Below are 11,331 nucleotides of genomic sequence, written 5' to 3' on the forward strand. Positions count from 1 at the left end.
GCTGGGCTCAGGGTCAGGGTGAGACCCGAAAGACACTAGTTCCCTGAGCGTAATGGCCCCTTTACAGTGGGATGCCTTTACACAGTCTGAATGTGGCTTCCTGGGGTGCCCCTTTGTCCAGAAACAAACCTGGGTCAAGGGGAGAAGTCCAGAATGAAGCGAGTAATGCTTCTCTGCTGTTCCATTTACGGATTTGTTTTCCCAGGGTAGGGGGCCAGACATTGCTTGCTAATCATTTGGAGACCAGGATTTGCAAACCTGATGCATGCAGATCAACAGCAGTCCTGTTTCGCTAGTACCGCTTTTTATTTATTTATTTATTTTAAAATTTTTATTTATTTATTTTTTAAAATGTGGGATGCTTCGCGGATTTGCGTGTCATCCTTGCGCAGGGGCCATACTGATCTCTGTATCATTCCAATGTTAGTGTATGTGCTGCTGAAGTGAGCACACTAGTACCGCTTTTTAAGAAATCCTTTGACTTTGAACTCCTTCTCTAGCTTGCCTCGGCCCAGCTGCTCGATGCACCGCCGCCTAGGTGTTCGGAGTGTCCAGCCTCTGAGACTCAGCAAGCACACACTGAGGACCCCCTGAACTCTTGGCTCTGTGTTAGGCACTGTGGGGATGCCTTGGACAGATGGGGCAAAGGCGCAAGCTCCTCCCTAGGGAAGTGCTCTGGGACTTAGGATCTCCAGAAGATAAAGCATGAGATATGTAAGGGGCGAAGCGAATGTAGTTTAGACAAAGAGATCAATGTTGGCCAACAGAGCCGGGGGAGGCGTCTTTGTGTGGATGAAGAAGGGATTATTGAAGGGTAGGGAGGGTTCGTGAAGAGAGAAGAGCAATCAGAGATTCCCGAGCCAAGATGTAAGTCAGGGGGCAGGAGGAGGAGAGGCTTGCCCCGCTCGCGGGTTTGTGTTGAAGGAGCAATGGGAAGTTGGGTCTGACTCTGAGAGTTGCAGATTATTATCATATTGACAACGGCTTTTATTCCCCGTCTCCTTTAATGCTCTTGTAGTCAGTATTTGGAGGGTACGATTTTGTCTCACTGCGTTGCCTGAGCAGCCAAGCTGGACTGCTGGGAACGGGTCCTCCAGGCCACATCAACCAAAGCAGGACTTTGGATTCATTTCTCTGTGATCATCTCCCATTAGAATCCTCTTGATTTTCACACCACAGAGTGAAACCCAGCAGTCTTCCGCAGCCATGCCCCGGATCATCAGGTACATGAAAGACTTCATCCTAGAGCTTGAGCCATACGCTGAGCCTGCCCAAGACCAAGTCCAGCAGAGACCACGTAAGCGTCAAATGACCAGCTAGAATAATCAAGTTAGGTTTACTTTGTTATTTTGTATAGCATGTACTGAATTTCTAAAACAGGGTGGTTTATTTTTATAATCAATCATTGCACTAAACCAATGTGTTGATAATCACGTTTGTTTCAGGTATTATTACTTTACGGGTTAATTGTTGGAACAGTTAACCAGCAATAACAGGAGGCATCATTCACTTTCTCAGCCCCTCGGCTAATTTGGCTACTCACAATTATGAGAGTCTTTTGAAAAATATTGGTAGCTTCTAGCAGTTAAAGGTTTATGTCCCTTCCCCTAGACAACCTCACCTCCAAGACATAGGTTTAAATGAAAACAAACTCAGATCACATTCTGCCACCTACACTCAAACATGTACTAGCAGGTAAGCACAGAAAATCATTCAACTTCTTTGCCCCATTCTCTGGTCTTTTTAGGAATGATGACAAGCCCCTTGCAGGAAATTTTCAGTATGATGTGGTCACAATGAAATTTTGACATCAGGATCAGGGGACAGAGGTGACAGAGACGGCCTGCCCTCCATTAGTTGGGGACTATGGGGCAGAATTCTATCCCTAGGGTATCATTCCAGAAGGTGTTGGACTGCTGGGACTGCCAGATCAAAGAAGGAGGTGCCCGTGGAAATCTTCTTAGCCAACCACATGTTTTCACACCCCTCATTTCTCTGGAGCAAACTTACTTCTAACACTCCCTGTGGTAAGGAACACACCCTCTGAGGCAGATGGAGATAGGGTTATTTGAAGCCCTTGCTTTTGTTTCTTTTGGAGCCTAAATTCCTGATAAGAGTTCTTTATATGTTAACCAACAACTGTTGACTAATCACCCAAGAGCACAGATGAAAGTAAAGTATAATCATAGATATCATCTGGTTTGTCTATATTTTAGGTCCCCTCCCTTTAATCCCCAACAGCTGTCCTGCAGCCACCTCCAGTAAAAATATAACCTAAGTCAAAGAGCATACTTGCTACATACATGCAGCTTCCATCCAAATCCTCCGGCACCTCCCAGCCGCTCTGTAGTTGTAATGAGATCACCACCATTGAAATACTCCTCTAGAGAAATACAAGAGCCACTCCTGCTGGAACCCAAATCTGAATGATTGATTTCACAGAGACCCCGAGACAGCTACTTGGATCCATATATAGTAGATGCTGTGATGCATTGCTCAGATGCCCCTTCAGGAAGGAAGGACTTGTTCCCTGAGCTGCTGAGAATTCGGCAGGAGGCAGGCTGAACTTCTCAGACCCTCCATGAATTGCCCAGGTTGAAGACAGCTACTTTATCTCAGGTTACTCCCCAAGGTTGCAAGTTCCTGCGACAATGGGCATCCAGACTGGTCAGTACTGGGATATAAAAGTCTGGCCCCTTGTCTCGATACCTTTGGTCTGTCCCAGCTCCAGAACTCCCAGCATTTCCCCCTGCCCAACCCTGCTTCCTTCCCTTTGCCTACCTCCTACACACTAATGTCCATCTCAGAATCTTGTTCTTTTGGGATAATTTACTATAAAATCATAGGTTTGCCGGGGTGCCCACGCGTCCTTGCCGAATGTATAGCAATATTCATACCAGAAAAGGAGCTGGAAGCATCCCGAAATGGAAGGACCTAAAGCAGGCACCAAGCAGGACTGGGTCCTCTGGGCTCCACACCGTCTGTACTGTCTATTCTGGGGAGGCCTGCGTTCTGCTTCAGGACCCTTGTCTCTAGGTTTGGATCCTTCAGTCCACTGTGCAAAAGATGATCTTAAGGCACCATGTCTCAAGTTCCATAGTTACATAGGCCCTTGTTAAAAGAATCAAATAATTCTCCAAAGTTTATTTGACAGAGGCTGTTGGTTGAGCCCTGACATTAGTTCCTGCCTTCTTTAATCATAGGACTTCTGTGTTTTAGCAGAGCACTTGGCCAACAGCTGGTTACTGCCCTTCCCAGGCTCCCTTGCAGCTTAGTTAGGCCATGTGCGCACAGTCTGGCCAGTGGATCTGTGCTACTTCTGGGGCGAGTTCCTGTCAAGGTGTGCACAGGTGCTGCCCTGACCCATTGCCCCCTCCCACTGGTTGGCATGACAAGAACTAGAATGGCTGCTGTGGCCCCCGAGATGGAAGCCACATTTGGGGGTCCTAAAGCCAACCCTTCAACCCAAATTGCTTCTCTCTGGGCCATATCAAACAAGAGCAAGATATACCTAAATCATTTGAGCATTTGTATTTTGAGGTTTTTGTTTGTTTGTTTTGTTTTTTATTAAAGCAGCATGGCCTGTATTTTCATCCATATAGCCTGGCTGTTTTTTGAATCCTCTTTTCTTTTTCCCAGAAACAACCATAATAGGTTTAAATAACACATTTCGATCTGATATTTCATATTTAGACATTCTCTATTGAGTTTCCAGTTTGGACAATGAATATTCTGCTCTCTTTCTCCTTCTCTCCCACCCTCCCTAGCCCACTGCATGCCTGCTACCTTTCCCCCCTCATCCTCCAAAATAGTTATGTTGTCATTTTAAATAGATAAATATTTAGTGTTTATATAATTATGACAATGCAAATGGTATCTAAACTGATCCCTGCAGTGCACTATGGATGCTTTTAAATAATACTTTCTTTGTCCCAGAGATGATATTGAGCTATTTATTTTTTTCATTTTCTTAGCTTCCCATTGACTTATCATTAATTCAAACCTAAACATTCCCTCAGTTGTATGATCTCCTTTGAGTATGTTGAAATGCACTTGGGATGCAATCAGTTTTATCTCCTTGAAGAAATATTCCCACGGTTTTCTGACTGGCTCCATCTGGACTAGCTATTCACTAAGCCTGAGGTGTGTGTTTGATCAGCCATCTTTAATTGGACATCAGTATCAGTTCTACAAATTTGGATTGATTGCTCTGCAGTCTTAATCCTTTCTATGGGCTACAAGGGCTACTCCCTCTATGTGATAGAGCATGTCTCCCTCAGGGTAACCTGGGAGGGCTCCATAAGCAAATACTCTCCTTGGTGGAGGCTTTCTTCTGAGAGCAGTAACAATGTTCTGCACAGGGAAGACATTGCAAATCTCCGAGCTGGATCAATGTCTTCCTCTTAGGAGTTGAGACTTAAAACTCTTTCTGCATTAGGTGAAAAAATTAACAGCATCCTAAAAAAGCCTCTAACTCAAGGTAGTACTGTTTAATTATTTCAAATTCAGTATTGTTCAAGCTACCCCATTGCACAGGGATACTGACCAACCTTCAACCTGACAACAGTCCCAGATATTTTGGGTATGGCACCAGTGCATAATTTTTGGCCTTTGTCCAAGTTCAGGTTTAGGTATAACTCTTACCAAGAATGCCTGGAATATAAACAACCAAGTTTAGAACTTCAACAGAACCCCCTTCCTCATGTTCTTTTACTGCCAACACAGCCAGTCATTCCCCCCTGCCTGGGAATACTGGGAAGTTAGCTCACCTTGGCATATTTTATTACAAGATTAAACCATTGCAGGGAGGTGATCTGCCCAAAAACAGGTGGACACTGGTCAACTATTGTGAGTCTCATTCTCTCTTCAGTTATCTTTCCTAAATTCCAGTACAATTTTGGATGGTTGAACAACCATCGTGGTCTGATGAAAGCTTATCACCTGAGAGTAGCCAAGGAGAGCAGAGTGAAGATCACTGTTTCTCACCGGGCTGATGTGATGCTAAACCAGTCAATGCAGCTCCCTAACACACACACACACACACACACACACACACACACACACACACATACACACACACACCCTAACAGCAGCACAAACTCAATGTTTGATCATTTCAATCTGGCTCTGATAAAAATTTATTTTATTTTTTTTAAAGATTTTATTTATTTATTTGAGAGAGAGAGAGAGAGTGAGAGAGAGCATGAGAGGAGAGAGGGTCAGAGGGAGAAGCAGACTCCCCGCTGAGCAGGGAGCCAGATGTGGGACTCGATCCCAGGACTCCGGGATCATGACCTGAGCCAAAGGCAGTCGCTTAACCAACTGGGCCACCCAGACACCCGAAAAATTTCAAAAAAAATTAATGTAAGGAAATTAAGAGTTGAATTCCAGGTGAATTTAGGAAGGCATTTCTAAACAGAAGTGTCTTGGAAATTTGTGCTTTTATATTTGCAATTATCACCACACATTTCTGAACCCATGCTAGGTACCAGCTGCCACATACACAAATGACTCATGACAAGACAAGGTAAGACAGAGCAGCTAGCCAGCAGGCAGTGAGGGGGGAAAGTAGAGAGGTGTGGACCTTACTTGCACTTCCAGGGAAGGATAGAATGTATACCAGTGAAAGGAGGAGGCAAGTAGTGTGTGCAAAGGGGACAGTATGAATGCGGGGTGCAGAGGTAGAGAAGGGCCTACCATGTTTCCGGCATGTTCACAGAGCAAGTTTTCTGAGAACACAGGATTCAGGTGTAGGGGTAATAAAAGACCACTGCGAAGGGGTGCATTGATTCTAAATTGTGGTGGAGCTGAAAGGTCAACTTAAGGGATTTGGACATCTTGAAGGCATTGGGAAACCACAGGTTTCTGTTGTTGTTTAGGGGTGTGGGTTTGGTTAGGGAGGAGGGGAAATGTGATATACACAAACGCTGCTTTGGGATGATTCATCTGACCGCAACGTGTGATGGATCAGAACGGAGAGGCCTGGGGGTCAGGCACCAGCAGGCTCGGCATGAGGAAATGCGAAAGGGCCCCAGTGATGAAGCACCTAGGCCCTAACCACACTACAGACCGTGTGAGCTCACCATTCGGCACCTTCCTCAAGTAATTCTCCCAGCACCCCATGGAGTAGGTATCTGGCTCCATCTTTCAGATCAGGAAAGTCACTCCGAGAGGTCCAAGGTCACATGAGCAAATGACACAGATGGGATTTGATCTCATTTTCTTCCTCACGTCAATGTCTTTGTTCTTTCTACTCATCATGGCACATCAGCCTTTTGGTTTTGTTAAAGATTTTATTTTTAAGTAATCTCCACACCCAACATGGGGCTCGAACTCACAACCCTGAGATCAAGAGTCGAGTGCTCTACTGACTGAGCCGGCCAGGCGGCCCCAGCCTCTTGTTTTTAATAGTGGTTAATTATAGGCGGTGACAGAGGACAGGGAAGGGGACCCTACCTACGACGGGCTTGTCCTCGCAGCCTCAGTGTCTTTGTGTCGCACCATGATGTCGTGAGTAATTCAATATCCTCTTATTTCTACTTGGGAGTTGCGGGGGCTGGGGGGCAGGGGGCCGTTCCACGGTGCAAGAGTCTCCCTGAGGGCCAAGGGCTGGGATGGCCCTGAGACAGAAAGTGAGTAGCGAAACACGTTTCAGGTTTGTGGGAAATTGCGAAGGACAAGACAGAAATCATAAAGGTGCAATTGAATTACGTTGTGTCGTGGCCCCTGGGATAACAGCTGTTTTCCAGGCCTACGATCGTTCTCATTAGGAAATTAAAAATGTGAAGGTCCGTGGCGCAGCCCTACGCGGCTCAGGCCACGTGGTGACAGGAAGCCCTGTGTTTGCACAGGTGGGGGAGCGAGCAGCCGCACGAAGTGGGTGGCTGGAAGCCCAGCCCCGGGCGCAGGTGGGCTATTGGAAGAAAAGCAAACCCAGGAAGAGGCTTGTGTGTTCTGGGTTGTCAGCTTCTCTCCGCAGAGGGAGGAGTGGTCCACCAGGCCTCTCCACGTTGGTGGGTCAGTTCAGGGCCAGACTAATGGTTGGGGCCCTTCCCTCCCCCCGATGCAGAAGGATTTGGTCCCGGCGTAAGGTCAGTTCCCCTTTCTGGGCTGGTCCTGAAAAATTACCTACAACTCGATACTTTTATACACAGATAAGAACAACCCAACTCATGCCTTTTGAGAACACGTGTAGGGATGTCATCTATTTCAGAAAAGATGTTTGTTTCCGACAAAGGGAATAAGCAGCACAGGACTCAGGAGGGTGACCACCGCAGGTCTGGGGCTCCTGGAGGCAAGGGGTCGGATAGGCAGAACCACTTGGATGTCGGCAGTGTTGCCCAAGCAAGTACTTTCTGAGTGGGGTGGTGACATCGTGCAAGTTGATACAATTGTTAAAACCAAATTTACATACAAACAATAGAAGGGAATGCATGGACCAAGGAGGAGAGTATGTCAAGAACCCAAGATTTCTGTCCACCCAAGGTGCAAAGAGAACAAGAGTACAGAAGATGTGACATCACTGGGACTCTGCCAAGACACCCCTATGACGAGACATGTAGGCTCCCCTCTTACCTTGCTGAAGGCCTCAGTGTGCAGCCCAATGACCTGACACCTGATCTCCACACGCAGAGACAGTCCTTGACTCAAAGACTATGAAGTGCGCCATGGTAGAAAACTTAATTGAAAATGAACGTGGAGGATGGTAATAATGCCAGACTATATTGGAAATTTAGATGCCAATAAGCATTTTTTCCAATTAAAGGATATTTAATATCAAAGAGAAAGTCAGAAAATGTGAATTTTTGCACCTGACCTACAACCAATCAGTTTTGCGACCTCAAGAAATTACGTTCCATGTCAGTGGCTAGAATGATTCAAGTACCTCTTTTATCATTCCCTTCCCCCGCTTCTCCTCTCTTTCCCCCTCTGCCCCTCCCCTGCTCTCTATTTCTGACCTGAAACATCCTTTCCTCCCTGAAAGAACACAAGATCTTAGGAGTTTGGCCTAGCCGATATAAAGGCGTCTCTAGCTCTGACGTCCCTGCTGCCGCATGGGCTGTGACAAGGCACTGGGGTCAGGAGTCAGGACACGAGGTGGCTGCCGTCTCCTCCAGGTGAGAGGGTCCAGTTCCGGGGGAATTAGGGCATCATTCTGATACCTCCTCTGACTTATCTTGTTTCTCTCTCCAAAGTTAGAAAACTCATCTCAACTTCTTCATATCTTGAATGTTCGCAGCACAGAGTTGGAGTCATTGCAAAGCAGAGAGAGAGAGAGAGAGAGAGAGAGAGAGGGAAAAGAAGGCAGAGAGATTAAGCTGAACGGGAATGTGTGGCCGTCTGAGAAAAGCCAAGTGACCACAGTGAAAGCAAAATGGTGTATTTCCAAATGTGTTCTCTGAACTCTTCTCACAACCGAATTCATAGAATTAAAATGTGCTCCTGGGGTGATGGGCAGCATGTGTGGTATGCGTGAGGAGTAAGTTAACAATAACGTACTGAGGAACAGCTATGCGCCGGCAAGTGTGTCAGGCCCCAAGGTCAAAGAAATGACGACGCCCGGGGAGTCCCTGCCCTGGAGGAACTTCTACGAGGACAACTGGAAACACCTCTGCATCTAAGTGACTATGCTCTGTCACACAGGGGCAGCCGGGGCTTTGAAGAGGAAACGCTTCAGCGCACGGGGAGGCAGTGACCGCGTGGACGTGGCGGTCGCAGAAGGCGTCGGTGGTGGGGAGACATGAGACCTGAGTGACGGAGAGAGGCAGCCGAGTGAGCGTGTCACGGGCACCTTCTCAGAAGCAGGAACAGGTAGCCCCTGGCTGATGGCCGCAGCCCGGGGGGCTATGGGCCTGGCCCACGTGCAGCCCAGAGGAGGCTCGTGTGGCTGCAGCGAGAGTCGCTACGTGACTTGCAAGACCCAGTGCAAGATGAAAATGCAGGGCCCCTGGTTCAAAATGTATTAAAATCTTCAAAACAGCAACAGCAGAGCACTGAACCAAGTGTGGGGCCCTTCGAAGCTCAGGGCCTGGGCACCTGCACACGTCAGCCCGGCTGGCCCTGCCTAAGGAGGGAAATGAAGTCTGAGAAATATTTGAACTGGCTGTGGATGGCCTTGGAAGCCACTGCAGGGACCTTAGATGTTACTCCAAGTATAATAGGAAACCATCACAGGTCTGAGCAGGGCAGCAGTGTGGCCTGGCTGCTTCCAGAAGGATCTCTGACTCATATGAAGGTGAATCTGAGGAGACCAGGAGTGACAATAAAGAGACCAGGGAGGTGACTAAAAAATTGGAACAATGACAATAAATGAAGAACTAACTTAGCATGCCACTCTTTTGTCATAACTGGATACAATATTGTCTTCAGCAACTCCATTTGGAATATTTTATGTGTTCTTTGGCTCCAGTAATGAATGAAACCACTCTGGCGACTGGAGCAGATTTGGGTAACGTGCTCAGAGAACTTAGGCAGAAAGGGAAGCCAGGCTAAATGTGTCCTTTACCTTCTCTGGATGACTTTCCTCAATTGATTTGACACCAGGTGGGGACGGGAAGTAGAAAGAACAGAAACACATACTTCAGAAAAATTCCATCCCGCGGGTCCCTGATCTGGAATTCCATTTCACTTTCTTTAAAGGAAAAGGAAATTCCTGAGGGCTTAAAGAATGTCTGTCAATGGCTTCTACAGGTGTCACAAGAAGGGAGGGTTGGAATTCTAACAGAGCCAGAAGGGAGGGGTGGGTTCTTAGACACGGTGGAGAAGGTGACCCCCGCAAGGTGCAACTTCCGTGGGCATCCGCCATTTCCTCCCCGAGCCACTGAGGAGCACCCTGGCGATTCTACCTTCCGCACAATGGCTTTGGGAGCAGATTTTGATGGGATTATGGCAGGGAGATTGAGGATGCTCCTGCCTGAGAAAGGAGGTAAAGGTAGCTAAGAAAACAAGGAAGAGGATTAAAACTAGCCAACTGGTTATGAACACTGATGCACTCCAACGTGGATTTGTGCCTACCCGTAGCAACCCTGTGAGATCAGGATCTGTGTGTGTACAGTGAGGAAGAGGTCAGGTCACCCATTTAGAAATGGAGGAATCAGGATTCAAAACCAAGCTCATATTTTTCCCATCTCGCCAAAACCCTAATAGTGGTAGTTTTTAAAAACAGCCACCTATCCCTGGATGCTCCACTCACTGACTCCTCCCATTGAATCTACGTGGGCTTATGAGTGTTTTAAACAATAAGTATGGCAGAAATGATGCTATATAATTTCCAAGACTAGATCAGAAAAGGCTAGGCAGCTTCTGTCTGGTTCTCTTGGAACCCTTGCTCTGGGAATGCTTGCTTTTGGAATGTTCCCTCTTGGATCCTATCAGCCATGCTGTGAGAAGTCATGGCACATGGAGGAGCCACATAACAGTACCTGGGTCAACAACCCCAGGGAGCCTAGCTTCGAGCAGCACAGCCCTGAAGCCAGACATGTGAGCGAAGAAGCAATCTCGGGAGTGAATCCTTCGGGCTGGGCTCTTCCGGTCTTCCCTGCTGAGGGCACAGACACCATGGAGCCCTTGTATGCCCATACTTTTCTGTACCCTTTCCATATTTTTGACCCACAGAATTCATAAGCATAATCTAAGGGTGGTTGTTTTATGCCATTAAGTTTGGGATAGTTGGTTATGCAGAAAAAGACCTAATAATTTTGCTGTGGGCTGACTTGATGGTGTAAATGGACCTAAGATCACGTGTCTAAAGGGAATGAGCAATATGTGCCATGGTTTTGAAATATATTGACTACAGAAACAACAAATTAATGCTTTGTTTCTTATCAACTGTGGTCCAGTTTTCGAGGAAGTCTCTTAGTTTCTCTTAAATCCCGTCATTTAAATGACAGCTGTCTGAAACTAGAGGTTCTTGGACCAAACAATCAATACATCTCGCTATTTAAAGTTTAAATAAAGTCTTTCTGGTTTATGTAAGATCAGTAAAGTCTCCTTTATCCCAGTGGTTCCATGTTCTGTAGTCTGTAGAGTCATTTAGAATTACGTGGCAAATGACATTTATAAATCAATGACTGGTGGAAGCAATTTTAAATCAAAGTATTTGAATAACTTCTTTTTTTCCCAAAAGTAGTATGTTTTAGGCTACAGTTCATATACGAGGAGGCTTTGTCAAATTTATATTTATTCATGTACCCAAACCATATCCAGATTACACTTGAGCCCACTTCGAGGCCTCTATGTACTATTTAATTGCTTTTGACAGGCATGATATCCCATAAAAGATAAGGCTTTCCTCTGAAAACCTCCTTCAGCTAAAAATACATTGTACAGAAA

At 46.4% G+C, this 11,331-nt stretch overlaps 1 non-coding gene across 1 annotated transcript; it reads right to left on the reverse strand.

The window, feature by feature from the left end:
* Window positions 1-347: 347 nt before the first annotated feature.
* On the reverse strand, window positions 348-451 carry LOC118531013 (U6 spliceosomal RNA). The gene has a single exon (XR_004914950.1). It is a non-coding gene; the product is annotated as a U6 spliceosomal RNA (small nuclear RNA).
* Between the last annotated feature and the right edge of the window lie 10,880 nt (window positions 452-11,331).

Source organism: Halichoerus grypus, chromosome 14 (genome assembly GCF_964656455.1).
Source record: "Halichoerus grypus chromosome 14, mHalGry1.hap1.1, whole genome shotgun sequence".
Lineage (NCBI taxonomy): Eukaryota > Metazoa > Chordata > Mammalia > Carnivora > Phocidae > Halichoerus > Halichoerus grypus.